At 50.8% G+C, this 13,495-nt stretch overlaps 1 protein-coding gene across 1 annotated transcript in view; it reads left to right on the top strand.

Annotated features, from left to right (window-relative positions):
• CUNH6orf132 (chromosome unknown C6orf132 homolog) overlaps positions 1 to 13,495 on the top strand; it is a 43,149-nt gene that overhangs the window by 519 nt on the left and 29,135 nt on the right. The gene's annotated exons all lie outside the window — the stretch shown is intronic.

Below are 13,495 nucleotides of genomic sequence, written 5' to 3'. Positions count from 1 at the left end.
ACTCCCTTTCTGGCCGAAGCAGTAGTGTTCTTGGAGAACTGGGGGCTAGGGGACGGTCTCCTCCCTCACCCTTTGCACGCAGTCTGTTTCCCCAGCGCACGTGGCAGGGAGGGGGCTGCTATCTGGGTGCTCCACTTGGCTCTGGCTAGGTGAGGCCCAGGCAAAACCAACAGGCGCAGCTACGGCCAGGTTACCAGCCTGTTTGTGACACCAGGTCACTTATTGGGGCCACAGGCTCCTGCCAGTCAACCTGGGCTTGGGCTGTCCCTGGGCTGAGACCGCGGAGCCAGAAATGGGACAGTGGAGGCCAAGGAACCCTCTCCCTGACTGCCAGCTGCCGACCCCAAAATCAGACTTGTGTGCTTCTGCAGGCTTAAAAGCACTACCCTGGCCCATCCCCAGGCTCTGGCTGTGGATCACCTTATCATTGCATCGTTTTGCAATTTGCATTCTCTATAACTGGGGGAAGCCAGCGGCTGGAGACAGATAGCCATCTCTCCTGTATGACATGTGACTCTGGAACCCCCGGGTGGGTTAGTGGCTTCTGGGCCCAAGGAACATCACCCATCACTGCTTTAGCTTGCCTGCCTTCACTGCCACCACATTATCGTCACTGGTCTGTCTAGCCACTGTGCTGGGACTGACAGTGGATGTCACAGCCTTGGCGCCTGCTGCTGGACTCAGTTCAGCACCCAGGTCGCCATAGCTAGGGTACAAGGCACCATGGACAGGAGTGGGATAGACAAGGTGTCACCTCTTCCTGGTACATGGATCTCAGATCGGGGGTGAACAGAACTAACCATATGCCCTTTAGCCCTTTCTGAGCCTTAGCTATAAAAGATTATTAAATCACTGCATAAAAGCAGAGAAGAGGCCGGGCGCGGTGGCTCAAGCCTGTAATCCCAGCACTTTGGGAGGCTGAGGCGGGTGGATCACGAGGTCAAGAGATCGAGACCATCCTGGTCAACATGGTGAAACCCCGTCTCTACTAAAACTACAAAAAATTAGCTAGGCATGGTGGCGCGTGCCTGTTATCCCAGCTACTCAGGAGGCTGAGGCAGGAGAATTGCCTGAACCCAGGAGGCGGAGGTTGCGGTGAGCCGAGATCGCGCCATGGCACTCCAGCCTGGGTAACATGAGTGAAACTCCGTCTCAAAAAAAAAAAAAAAAAAGCAGAGAAAGAGAAACGACCTCTGAGTGGAACTAGCATTGGAGCTGAGAGGAAAGGGCATTCCTGGCAAAACAAACAGTAGAGGCAAAGACCAGGAGGACAGGGCAAGCGGAGGCACGGTGTAGGCACTCCCAGACACAGGCGTGCGGGCAAGTGCCTGTGAGCCCGAACACTTCTTTCCGTCGCAACGGAAACACCATGGAACGAGCATTTATCTATCCGTTCTTAGGTGCAAGGTGACTTTCTAAAATCTTCGTGTTATTGATTCGTTGAAATCTCAACTGGAGTCAGGTACTATTATTATCATTCCTGTTTGACAGATGAGGGGACTGAGGTGCGGGGAGGTTAAGTAATATGCCCAAGATCACACAGCTTTCAATGCTGGAAGCGAGATTTTTCGAAGTCCACAATTCAGTGATTTTTAGTAGACTGTTTACAGAGTTGTGCAACTATCACCACTATCTGGTTTTAGAACATTCCCATGACCTCCAAAATCTCCCTTGAGAGGCAAAACCAATATTTGAACCCAGGCAGTCAGGCTCCAGCTATCACACTCTTTTTTTTTTTTTTTTTTTCCCAGAGTCTCTCTCTGTCACCAGTCTGGAGTGCAGTGGCGCGATCTAGGCTCACTGCATCCTCCGCCTCCCAGGTTCAAGCAATTCTCCTGCCTCAGCCTCCCAAGTAGCTGGGACTACAGGCATGTGCCACCACGCCTGGCTAATTATTATATTTTTAGTAGAGACAGGGTTTCACCATGTTGGGCTAGGATGGTCTTGATTTCCTGACCTTGTGATCTGCCCACCTCGGACTCCCAAAGTGCTGGGATTACATGGATGAGCCACCATCCCTGGCCAGAGATCACACTCCTAGTGGATGTGCTGAATTAACTCTGCAGAGGATGGCAATTCAAGGGTGAATTTTACTTGAGGGGCATCTGCCTGGAAAATACCTCATACACACACATACAGCACCCCCTCACCCCCACACACACATCCCCTTCTTCCCCCAAGGGGAGACCTCAGCCATGCCTCTCAGCCACTTCCACATTTTGCCTGGGCTGAGCAGGCTGCTAGTTGGCATCAGCACTCTGGTGAAAGAAGAGAGCCTGGTGCCCTGTCACCTCCAACCAGCTGTTGCCCTCATCGGCCTGGGCAGAGCCAGTTTTTTTTTTTTTTTTTAATGCAAAGGACAGCTCCTCCCATTCCTCAAGGCAGGGCAGGGCCTCCAGCTGACTCAGCCTGGTCTTGCCTGCACACAGAGGGGTGGAAAACATGCATCCAGCAGAACGGCACCCCAGTGTTTCCGGGGCGTTCCCTGGGATGCCACTGGGCGTGGCAGAGGTCCTCCTCCCTGCTCTGCTTGGAGTTAGGGAGAGGAGGGACGAAGGTTGGGGATTCTGTGATGGGATGCAGGTGCAGCCCTTCCTTGGCATCCTGTCTCTGTCAACACGTGGGGCTAAGCACTCTCTGGGCCTCCATTTTTTCTTTTATTAAAGGGGATAGTGTCCAGGCCGCCTGCAGGGTAAGTGCCTGAAGTGGTATTTATGGCAGTGCTTCGAAGGGCATTAAAACTAAATGCTCTAAAGCAGGGTATCCAATCTTTTGGCTTCCCTGGGCCACACATAAAATACACTGACACTTATGATAGCTGATAAGCTAAAAAACAACAAAGCAATGCAAAAAAAAAAACAAAAAAACCCTCATAATATTTTAAGAAAGTTCACAAATTTGTGTTGGACTGTGGGTTGGACAAGCTTGCTCTAAAGCAAGGATTGGCAAACTACAGTGCTGGCTCCATTCTGGCCCATGGCCTGCTTTGGGGAATCAAGTTTTTGTTTTTTTGAGATGGAGCCTTGCTTTGTCGCCAGGCTGGAGTGCAGTGGTGAAATCTCAGCGCAGTGCAACCTCCGCCTCCTGAGTTCAAGCCATTGTCCTGCCTCAGCCTCCCGAGTAGCTGGGACTACAGGCGCACACCACCGTGTCCAGCTATTTTTGTATTTTTAGTAGATACGGGGTTTCACCATGTTGGCCAGGATGGTCTTGATCTCTTGACCTCATGATCCATCCACCTCAGCCTCCCAAAGTGCTGGGATTACAGGCATGAGTGACCGCGCCCGGCCGGGAATAAAGTTTTATTAGAACATAGCCAACTATGCCCCTCATTTACCTATGACCTATGGCTAGAGTTGAGTAGTTACAAAAGAGACCTTATGGCCTGCAAAGGCTAAATATTTACTCTTTGGCCCTGCACAGAAAAAGTTTACTGCCCCCTGCTCTAAGGCATGATTTATTATTGTGAAATCATTCCCAGCATGGAGCACTTCCTGCCCCTGCCTGCTTCAGCGCCTCTTCCTAACACTGCTGTAGACTAGGGGAAACCGAGCCATGAAAAGGCTATTTTAAAGTCTCAGAGAGTGGGATTCGAGTTCGATAGGGCCCCTGAGTCTGTGACATTCTCCTCGAGCCTGGGGTGAGATGCTTGTGATATCCAGCCCCTGGAGAACAGGTGGTAGAATGGAAAGGAGAAATTCAATGTAGGGATGTATTAGGGAATGAAGGAGTAATCAACCGTTTGCTCTCTGGTTGCAGCCATGTAAAAATCTGTTTGCACAAGGGTAGGCTGGGTACAGCGGGTAAAATGCAAACAGTTATGTGAAGGTGGTGACGAGCAAATTTTTCTTTACAGAATTTTTCTAACATGTATTCAGTAATTAGGAGGGCTTCACTGAATGCATTTGCAATCCTAACAACGTCTTCTGCCCACTCCCAGACCAAGCAGGATTGTGTGTATGTGTGTGTGTGTGTGTGTGTTTTAAATGCATGAGAAAGCAGAGATGTGGATCTCCGCTAATCCCAAGATAAGGGACTGGGCTGCTACTGGAAACAAAGCTGCCAGTCACTCAGGACTCCTCCCTTGCGTCTTAGATTAACTGAGCCAAGATTCTTTATCTATCACTGCTGCACCCGCCACCAGCAATGGGACACCCTTGTTTTCTTGAGGACTCTTTCCCACCTTATTCCTCTAAATGGGACAGCTCACAGCTACCTCAGACATGAATCTGAAATGCAGATTCTGGGCCAGGCACAGTGGCTTACACCTGTAATCCCAGCACTTTGGGAGGCTGAGGCAGGTGGATCATGTGAGCTCAGGAGTTCCAGACTAGCCTGGGCAATCTCCATGGTGAGACCCCATCATCTCTACTAAAAATACAAAAATTAGCCAGGCTTGATGGCATGCACCTGTAGCTCCAGCTACTCAGGAGGCTGAGGCGGGAGGATTGCTCGAGTTCAGGAGACAGAGGCTGCAGTAGACCAAGCTTGTGCTACTGCATTCCAGCCTTGGCGGCAGAGCGCGACCCTGTTTCAAAACAAAAACCAAAAACCAAAACAACCCCAGCACTTTGCGAGGCCAAGGCAGGAGGATTGAGTGGGAGACGGAGGCTGCAGTGAGCTATGACAGTGTCACTGCACTCCAGGGCGAGATCCTGTCCCTCACCAAAAAAATTAAATTAATTTCAGGTAACTAGAGTCCCACCTCAGGCACAGGAGGTCAGAATCCCTAGGCTAGGGTTTGGGGCTCTGGGTTTTTTTTGAGATGGAATCTCGCTCGGTCCCCAGGCAAGAATGCAGTGGCACAATCTCGACTCACTGCAACCTCCACCTCTTGGTTACAAGTGATCTCCTGCCTCAGCCTCCCAAGTAGCTGGGACTACAGGCACACACCATGCCCAGCTAACTTTTGTATTTTTTTTTTTTTTTTTTGAGACAGAGTCTTGCTCTGTCAGCAGGCGCCAGGCTGGAGTTCAGTGGTGCAATCTTGGCTCACTGCAATCTCCGCCTCCTGGGTTCCAGCAATTTTCCTGCCTCAGCCTCCCTAGTAGCTGGGACTACAGGCGCACGCCACCACGCCCAGCTAATTTTTGTATTTTTTAGTAGAGACGGGCTTTCACCGTGTTGGCCAGGATGGTCTTGATCTCTTGACCTCATGATCCGCCTGCCTTAGCCTCCCAAAGTGCTGGGATTACAGGCGTGAGACACTGTTCCCAGCCAACTTTTGTATTTTTAGTAAAGACAGGGTTTCACCATGTTGGCTAGGATGGTCTCTATATCTTGACCTCGTGATTCGCCCACCTCTTCCCAAAGTGCTGGAATTACAGGCATGAGCCATCACGCCCAGCCTTCGGGCTCTGGGTTTTTAACTAGCTCCAGGGGAATTGTTTTGCGTAGGAAGATTTGAGAATCCTGGTGTTTCCTTTCCCACATGAAGCAAGGCTATTCTCTTTCCCTTTAGGACTCCCTGCAGGGCACATGGTAGGTTCTACGTAAACATGGAAAGAATGTGGCCAGCTCCTTATCGGGAGGACCCTAGTGGCGCCTGGTGTGGCTGCAGGTTCTGCTGTTCCTGTTCCCTGGATCTCCTGACCCTGTGCTTCAGGCTCAGCTAAAGGGTGGGAAACTCCCACCTCCTACCCCGGGAGCCGGGAGCTGAGCACATAGCTGAGCCCAGGGCCAGGCTGTCACCAGCCTACCAACCTTTATTTACTCCTGTCCCCTGGAGGTGTGCTGAGGTTTGCCGTCAGTCCAGTGCACACATACACACCCACTGCCGCCCCATTATATAAGCTTCTCTTGTCACTCTAGTTCAACTCCAGAAAGCCTTGACCCCTACAGAGCAGCTACAAGGTGCCCCTTCTCTCCTAGCCAATAGAGTAGTGACAGTAATATAATCATTATCACCAGGCTCTGGACTAAAAGCTTTGTATGTCTTCTCAACTGAGGAAACAGACTCAGAAGGAAGGCTCAGATCGGTGAAATGACTTAGTCATTCCAGGGTAGCTCAAACATCAAAGCACTCCAGTCATCTGGAATCTTGTGAAGATTAGATTTGTTACGGTGGACGGAGGGAGAGTCAGCATGTCTCACAAGTTCTGGGCTCTGCATACTGAGCGGTGCGTCCTGGCTAGGAAGCAGAGGGCCCTGTTCTCTGTGCTCCTTCCCCTCAGTCCTCACTTGTGGGGTTGCAGGGGACAGTGCCCAAGATTCCTCCTTTTCTACTTCTCCTTCTCTACTCTGTAGCTGCCTGCCCCTCCTCCCCTCCACCCCAGCCCAATCTTCAGCGTTCCCTCTGCCCTTGGACAAAGGCCTGTCTCTGGTCCTCAGGACAGGCCTGCTGGGACTTGTTGGGACACACTGGCTTTTTTAGGCTCCTGTCATGTGGACATGCTAATTAGCAAGGAAAGGCCTCGTTAATGCCATTTGTGAGTTACATTCACATGGGGCCGCCCCCACTGCTTCCCTGAAAGGCAGGGGCTCCCTAGTGGCCGATGATTGGATGCTGCACTTCATACCTCACTGTCCAGCACCCCCATTCTACATCTCCAGTGATGTAGAAGTAGGAAGAGTTCAGTTTTGGGGTTCTGGGTTACTCTCAGTCACGGCAAAAACCCCCCAAGCCAAGGCCCCACTCCTAAGCCCCAGGAATCCAATTAAACCTGTAGCCAGTGCTCCTGAGGCCGTTTAGGGGCTCGTGGCCATTTGGGGTCCCCAACCCTCCTCCCACTTCAGGTACTTCCTTCCCTTTCCTCATTTTGTGAGGCTTCCTGAAAAGAATCGTCCTCATTTTACAGGTGGGGAAACTGAGCCCGACAAAGTGCTCAATGTCCTCAGGCATGACATGGATATGAATCCAGATATGATTCCTAAGTCTATTTCCTCCCCTCCACACCTTACCCACTTTCTAGTCTCATTCAGGAAAAACAGGAGACCGAGGGGGAGAGATGCTGGATCCCTACATTCCTTCCCTGCGGTGCTGGCTGTGACCCTGACCCGAAGAAATCAGATGCTACAGTCAGGCTGCCTAGGCTGGAATTCCAGCCCCTTTGACTCACCAGCTATGGGACCTTGGGCAAGGGACGTAACCTCTCAGCCTCCGTTTCCTGAGCTGCAAATTGGGAACAATAAGGGTACTTCCCCCATGGGGTGGTGAGGACTTAGAATAGTGCCTCGCTCATAACACAGGCTTAATAGATGTTAGACATTTCAGTATTTAATTAATCAAATTAATTTTCTTTCTAGTTTGGACCTAACTAGAATTTGGGGAAAGAGCTAAATAACTGTCTGAGAATCTTTCTGATTTTAGCCTCCATGGAGATCCATGAGTGGCTTCCAGGCAGTGGGAGGAAGAACATTTCTTCCAACCCTGAACTTTGTGAGCAAATAAATGCAGAAGACTCAGTGAGGCTCCTCCCCTGGGGGAGCAGGGAGAAAAGAAGGGCTGCACGTCCTATGGCAGCATGTACCTAGCTCTCAGCTTGCCCAGAGCTGGCCCACTCACCACATTTAACACACACCCCAGCCCAGGCGGAGAGAGCCAGGTCTGCCTGTTGGGGAGAGGCAGGGAGCCACCTGCCTTGCGTAAGGCACTGGAAGTCAGGGGCCCTGTTTGACCCCTGCTTGGCGACCTTGGTCCAGTCCCTCCCACTCTGGTCTGCTGTAAAGAGGGCTGTTGGGAATAGCCCGAGGCATCAGGACTCAGAGTGAATGAACCCTGATAAGAAAGCAAAGGGCCGCCTGCCTCTCTCCAGGTGGCTCTCCCCCATGCGGACAGGTGTCACCATGATTTGCAAGTGGCACAGCCCAGCTCAAGCTCACAGCCCAAACTCTTGGTGGAGGGAAGTAAGGTGGGGCAGAGAGAGAATGATGTTGATGATGACAATAATAACCAGCCCTCCCACTTATTATTATTTATTTTGAGATGGAGTCTTGCTCTGTTGCCCAGGCTGGAGTGCAGTGGGTGATCTCAGCTCACTGCAACCTCTGCCTCCCAGGTTCAAGCGATTCTCCTACCTCAGCCTCACGAGTATCCTGAGTAGCTGGGATTACAGGTTTCTGCCACCATGTCCAGTTAATTTTTGTATTTTTAGTAGAGATGGGGTTGCACCACGTTGCCCAGGCTGGTCTTTTTTTCTTCTCTTTTCTTTTTCTTTTTTGAGACGGAGTTTCGCTCTTGACACCCAAGCTGGAGTGCAATGGCATGATCTCGGTTCACTGCAACCTCTGCCTCCTGGGTTCAAGCAATTCTCCTGCCTCAGCCTCCTGAGTAGCTGGGGTTATAGGTGCCTGCCACCACGCCCAGCTAATTTTTTTTATTTTTTTTAATCTTCTTTTTTCCTTTCTTTCTTTCTTTCTTTTTTTTTTTTTTTTTTGAGACATAGTCTCGCTCTGTTGCCAGGCGCCAGGCTGGAGTGCAGTGGCACAATCTCGGCTCACTGCAATCTCCGCCTCCTGGGTTCAAGCAATTCTCCTGCCTCCTGAGTAGCTAGGACTACAGGCACACGCCACCACGCCCAGCTAATTTTTGTATTTTTTGGTAGAGACAGAGTTTCACCATGTTGGCCAGGATGGTCTCGATCCCTTGACCTGATGATTTGCCCGCCTTGGCCTCCCAAAGTGCTGGGATTACAGGTGTGAGCCACTGCGCCCAGCCTCTTTTTTTTTTTTTTTTTTTTTTTTACTGTCACTCTTAGGATATGTTTAAGTTACTAATTTTTGTATTTTTAGTACAGTTTCACCATGTTGGCCAGGCTGATCTTGAACTCCTGATCTCAGGTGATCTGGCCACCTCGGCTTCCCAAAGTGCTGGGATTACAGCAGTCAGCCACTGCGCCTGGCCAACCCTCCCAATTATTGAGCATGAATATCTGCTAGGCACTGTGCTGATGACTTTTGTACTTTCTCTCATTCAGCCTCACATCAGCCTGCCCAGCAGGAACCATTGTTCACGTGTACAAAGATAAAGAGACAGCCTCAGAGAGACCTAGTAAGACTCCCAGGATCCCACAGTTAAGCAATGGAGCCAGAACTGGAACCCAAGTTCAGCCGGGCTCTAAATCCATAGCCTTGACTGCACAAGGTTCTGCTGCCCCTCCCGGCCGTGAGCTGTCCGACTGGGTGTTTCTGGCCAGGGCAGAACGTCAGCCATGGTCTCCCCACAGCCCAGGCAGCCTCAGCCACAACTCTGCTGTCCTCAGGCCCATGGCAGAGCCAGGTTCTCTGAGGGAGAAGGGGCAGGAGGGGAGCCGCCTGTGCCCAGGTTGAAACCCGGGGTGAAGTCTCCTGCTTGACACCAGGAATTGTTTTTGGAACAGGTTTTTGGATGTTAGATGGTATTAATTTTTATGTCAACTGAAATCCTTCAGGGAGTATAAATGAAAGCAAATCCCTACCTTCATTTCCCATCCTCTTATGAGGGAGAAATTGTTACAGAGAAAAATCTAAAGGAATCCTTTGCATAATCTTGTCATAAATAAGATTCCATTTGGAGGAAAATTGGGATCGTTTTAAAGATAGGTTTGGGTCAATGGAGGCAGACTTGGATTTACCCCTGTTTTATCACTGCATTATTTGCATGTGAGTTTGTCAGAGCTTCAGTTTTTGTTTGTTTGTTTGTTTGTTTTTTGAGATGAAGTCATGCTCTGTCACCGGGCTGGAGTGCAGTGGTGCGATCTCAGCTCGCTGCAACTCTGCCTCCCGGGTTCAAGTGATTCTCTTGCCTCAGCTTCCCAAGTAGCTGGGATTATAGGCATGCACCACCACGCCCAGTTAATTTTTGTATTTTTTTTTTTTTTCTTAGTAGAGACAGGATTTCACCACGTTGGCCAGAATGGTCTCGATCCTCATGATCCGGCTGCCTCGGCCTCCCAAAGTACTGGGATTATAGATGTGAGCCACTGAGCCCAGCCCAGTTTGTATCTTGACAGGACTGTGGTCCATCTGGGGCTCAGGCTCTGCTCAGAACCTGCTGCTGGGGTCTCACAAGGTGTCCTGGCTGCTGGAATTGCCCTGGGGCTCTCCTGAAGTCCTCTCTTTCTGTGGAAGCTTCTGGGTCCAGGGGTATCTCACTTCCTTTTCCAATTTTCTGAATCCCACCTGGATGTTCCAATGCTGCCTCTCTGGTCCGTGCATGTGGCAAGCATAAAACCTCTGAGATCCCTAAGGAACTTTCCAGAAAAAAGGCAGACATCGAGGGAGTTTGCAAGTTTCAGAGCGGATGAGACACGGGGCCAGGCCCCTCTTTCTCACTGCAGTCTTGTACCGAGAGCAAATCATTCAGCCTCCTCTCCAAGTACCCCCTTCACCTCCCCCTCACCCCTCCTTCCTCAAGGGACACCAGGATGTCCCTAGCCCTCCTTTACCTCCTCAACAAAGGAGGGAGCTGCTTCTCAGGAAGGCCCTAGCATCCCTGACTTGTGATCTGAGCAAAGTTCAGCACTTCCATAGGAAACTCCCCAAGGTTGAGCCCCGTTGCCTTTCTGTTTTAGTTTTCAGCCTTGTCCTTGAGGCTGGGAAGGTCCCAGCCCTGACCTTGAATGCTTTGAGGGTCTAGCTGTGTCTCCACCCAGCAGGAGCTGGGCCAGGTCTGAGGGGCCCCAAGAGTTGGCCTGGTTCCAGCCACACCTCCTTTTCTTATTTTTATAACAAATTTACTATCTCTCAATTCTGTAGGTCAGAACTCTGACACAGGTCTCTGTGGGCTCAGTGAAGGTGTTGGCAAGACTTTGTTCCTCTCTGGAAGCTCCAGGGGAGTCTGTTTCCTTGCCTGTTCCGCCTGCTAGAGGCAGCCTACATTCCTCGGCCAGCAGCCTCCTTCCATCTTCAAAGCCGGCCATGGAGGGCAAGCCCCTCTCACAGCGCATCTCTCCGCCTCTGCCTCCGTATCACCTTTCCCTCTGTGACTCCTAGCCACTCCTCTTCGGGCTGGGAAGTCAAATCAGATTTTCCAGAGGTGCCCCAGTGGGGAGAAGAGCCAGCCGGGCCTTCCAACCCGGTCTCAACCACAGCTACTACCCTTCTATGTGTTTTTGTTTGTTTGTTTGTTTGTTGTTTTGTTTTGTTTTGTTTTTTTAAGACAGAGCTTTGCTCTTGTTGCCCAGGCTGGCGAGCAATGGCGCGATCTTGGCTCACCACAACCTCTGCCTCTCAGGTTCAAGTAATTCTCCTGCCTCAGCCTCCCGAGTAGCTGGGATTACAGGCATGTACCACCATGCCCAGCTAATTTTTTTGTATTTTTAGTAGAGACAGGGTTTCTCCATGTTGGTCATGCTGGTCTCAAACTCCCGACCTTAGGTGATCCACCCGCCTCAGCCTCCCAAAGTGCTGGGATTACAGGCGTGACCCACTGTGCCTGGCCTCTTTCTATATGTTTTACAGAGAACAATTATATTCTTAGAAAGGGTTTGTCTGCTTAAAACAACCATAAAGCAATCAAAACAACAGTGCCTCAGACTTGGGGCTGAGTCATGGGATCAGTGAGGTGGTTTAGGGAGACTCTGGCTTCAACACTTACTGTGAGGCTTTGGGCAAGTTATTTGACCTTGTGCCTCAGTTTCCTCAAATGTAAAACAGGGCTAATGACTGTACCAATTTGCATGGGGCATGGCGGCTCATGCCTGTAATCCCAGCACTCTGAGAGGCCAAAGTTGGCGGATCACCTGAGATCAGGAGTTCAAGACCATCCTGGCCAACATGGTGAAACCCCGTCTCTACTAAAAATACAAAAATTAGCCAGCCGTGGTGGCGGGCGCCTGTAATCCCAGCTACCTGGGAGACTGAGGCAGGAGAATCACTTGAACCTGGGAGGCGGAGGTTGCAGCTAGCCGAGATTGTGCCACTGCAACTCCAGCCTAAGTGACAAAGCAAGACTCCATCTCAAAAAAAAAAAGATTAAAAAAAAAGGTAAGGCCGGGCGCGGTGGCTCACACTTGTAATCCCACCAGCACTTTGGGAGGCCTAGGTGGGCGGATCACCTGAGGTCAGCAGTTCGAGACCAACCTGGCCAACATGGTGAAACCCCGTTTCAAAAAAAAAAAAAGTGCTCACTAAGTTTTACCTTTTACTGTTATTACTATTCCAGTTATCATCCTTGCCAGGTTGCTCAGATATAGCACTTCTAAAGCTCCTGGGCATCCGATAAAAGTAGCCATTAATGTGACAATAACTCAGCTGTAGAAAGGAGGCTCCCTAGATCCCAACATCGATGCAGAGATGAAATGAAATGATTAGAGCCCTGCCTAGGCGCATGGCTCTCATACAGCCCCTGTGCAATCCCCACCCCACGTCCAGTCTTGTTAAGGGCCCAGGCAGCCACATCACATCAGGTCTGGGGCCTTGGCATCCACACAGCACTCTGTAGAGAATGTTGCAGGAGATCCTGGCGTCCACACGCAGACTCTTGGAATTGAGGGAATCGGGGGCTTTAGCAGCGGCTGTTGTTTCCCATTGGGCCAGATCTTACAGCTCCCCTCCCCTGTTCCCCGTCCGATCTTGGTCTGCTGCCTCAGGCATGGAGCCTGGCAACTGAGACTGGGAAATCATGTTTGCCCAGAGTGCACAGGGCAGGGCAGTGCTGGGAACCGAAGTTTCCAGGGACGTGTGGAGCACACAGAGAGCCGATGTTCGGGCCCCTCTTGAGAGGGGGAGAAGTAGTGTCCCAGGAGCCTCCCTGTCACATCTAAAGCCCAGATGCTCACACAGGGCACTGTGGCTCTCAGTGTAGGAATTTGCGATGGATGTAGTCTGATCCCAGGAGCTTCCTAAAAAGCCCAGTCTCTTTTGAATAAATCATTTAGCTTTCTTGCAATTTTCTCTGGAAGTCATGTACAAGGAGAAAAGTAATCATGATTAGCTCAATGTCCCAGTTAGTAGACTTCTGGCTAACTGGGATTCTGATTTTTCTTCTCTCCTCCCTGGCTGTAAAGCAAAGTCCTCCATATACTATTAAATAGAGGAAAGCTCTCCCTGCTCATGAGCCACATAGCAGATGGTCCACGGCGATCCCTACCAAGGGAGTGTGAATTTCTTGTCAATGTGTATCAAGGCTCATGAGGGAGTTGAGAAAGGGATGTGATGTGATGTGAGTGGTCCCTCAGGCCCTCCCACTGCCAGAGAGCAGCACAGAGCACAGGCCCAGTAACTGGAGGAAGAGGAAGGTCCTTCATATCGTCCTCCTACAGGGTAAGCAACCCTGTTTGCTGAGCACTTACTATGCGCTGATGCGCTGGCCACACTCACGCCTCACAACAGAGCTATACGGCGGCGCTATCATCACTCCCACTGTACAGAAGGAAAAACTGAGGCCCAGAGAGGTAAAGCCAGTGGCAGAGCAGGTCACACTGACCCTACTGTCCCGTTTTTTCTGCTCTGCCCTCAAGGGCGCATTAAAGAAAGCCATACACATATCCATCTGTGGTTTGGTGGTCAGGGAGGTCTTGAGTTAAGGAGTCCAGATGATGGGATATTGGCCACTGGGGGCAGCAGGTGGCCTCAT

Source organism: Sapajus apella, unplaced genomic scaffold, assembly GCF_009761245.1.
Source record: "Sapajus apella isolate SASKATOON/1434 unplaced genomic scaffold, GSC_monkey_1.0 scaffold41, whole genome shotgun sequence".
Classification (NCBI taxonomy): domain Eukaryota; kingdom Metazoa; phylum Chordata; class Mammalia; order Primates; family Cebidae; genus Sapajus; species Sapajus apella.
Note: the sequence above shows the minus strand (reverse complement) of the source record. Positions and strands in the feature narration are given on the sequence as shown.